The sequence below is a fragment of the Rhinopithecus bieti genome, unplaced genomic scaffold (assembly GCF_001698545.2).
Source record: "Rhinopithecus bieti isolate Rb0 unplaced genomic scaffold, ASM169854v2 scaffold_43149, whole genome shotgun sequence".
NCBI lineage: Eukaryota > Metazoa > Chordata > Mammalia > Primates > Cercopithecidae > Rhinopithecus > Rhinopithecus bieti.
This window is the reverse complement of record NW_016893195.1, coordinates 1-1,600: the sequence shown is the minus strand read 5'-3', so window position 1 is coordinate 1,600 and position 1,600 is coordinate 1. Positions and strand designations below refer to the sequence as shown.

At 43.9% G+C, this 1,600-nt stretch overlaps 1 pseudogene; it reads left to right on the top strand.

Annotated features, from left to right (window-relative positions):
• Positions 1 to 6: 6 nt before the first annotated feature.
• LOC108525939 (tropomyosin alpha-3 chain pseudogene) lies at positions 7 to 569 on the top strand (annotated as a pseudogene).
• Positions 570 to 1,600: the final 1,031 nt, after the last annotated feature.

The following is a 1,600-nucleotide window of genomic DNA, read 5'->3' as shown; positions in this document are numbered from 1 at the left end:
GGGCCTTAAAAGATGAAGAAAAGATGGAACTCCAGGAAATCCAACTCAAAGAAGCTAAGCACATTGCAGAAGAGGTAGATAGGAAGTATGAAGAGGTGGCCCATAAGTTACTAATCATTGAAGGAGACTTGGAACGCACAGAGGAACGAGCTGAGCTGGCAGAGTCCCGTTGCCGAGAGATGGATGAGCAAATTAGACTGATGGACCAGAACCTGAAGTGTCTGAGTGCTGCTGAAGAAAATACTCTCAAAAGAAGACAAATATGAGGAAGAGATCAAGATTCTTAGTGATAAATTCAAGGAGGCAGAGACCTGTGCTGAGTTTGCAGAGGGATCGGTAGCCAAGCTGGAAAAGACAATTGATGACTTGGAAGATAAACTGAAATGCACCAGAGAGGAACACCTCTGTACACAAAGGATGCTGGACCAGACTCTGACCTGAATGAGATGTAGAACACCCCAGTCCCACCCTGCTGCTGCTCCTCCCTCTGACCCAGACTCCGCCTGAGGCCAGCCTGCCCGAAGCTGCCCTTTAACTAAGGGCTGATCTTTAACTGGAAGGCTGCTTTCTCCTTTTGCCTCCCCTCCTTCCCTGTGTCTTTTCGCCAAACAGTCTCTGCCTCTTCCCAGAGATTCCAGCAGGGCTTAGAGGCTGAGCACCTTTGGAAACAACATTTAAGGGAATGTGAGCACAATGCATAATGTCTTTAAAAGCAGGTGGTGATGTACACATTTTGTCATTACCTTTTTTGTTGTTTTGTAGCAACATTTGTAAAACATTCCAAATAATTCCACAGCCCTGAAGCAGCAATCGAATCCCTGTCTCACTTTTGTAAGGTGACTTTTCACCTTAGTGCATATTCCCCTCTCCATAGAGGAGAGGAAAAGGTATAGGCCTGCCTTACTGAGAGCCAGACAGCCCAGGGAGACTCCACTGTGGGAAACCTCATTGCTCTGTACAAAGTACTAGCCAAACCGGAAAGGTGATTCCAGGAGGAGTTAGTCAAACAACAACAAGAACAAAAAATGTGCTGTTCAAGTTTTCAGCTTTAAGATATCGTTGGATAATGTTATTTCTATTTTTTATTTTTTTACATTAGAAGTGACCAAATTAAGATGGTAAGACCTCTGAGACCAAAATTTTGTCTCATTCTTACCCCTCCCAACTGCTTAGAGAATGGATCTTGTCTCCCTTATGTTGAGGTGACCCCTTAATTGCTTTCCTGCCTCCTTGAAAGAAAGAGATTGTGTTTTGCCACTGATTTAACCATGTGAAACTCATTACCCTTTTCTGGGTTTGAAGCTGCTGTCTGTAGAAGTGCCATCTCATTGTGCTTTGTATCAGTCAGTGCTGGAAAATCTTGAATAGCTTATGTACAAAACTTTTAAAATTTCATATTATTTTGAAACTTTGCTTCTTTGGGTTTGTGGCAGCCCGGCCACCCCATCTGGCTGTGACAGCCTCTGCAGTCCGTGGGCTGGCAGTTTGTTGATCTTTTAAAATTTCTTTCCCTACTGAGTCCCCATTTTCTGGTAAGGTTTCTAGGAGGTCTGTTAGGTGTACATCCTGCGGCTTATTGGCTTAAAATGTACTCTCCTTT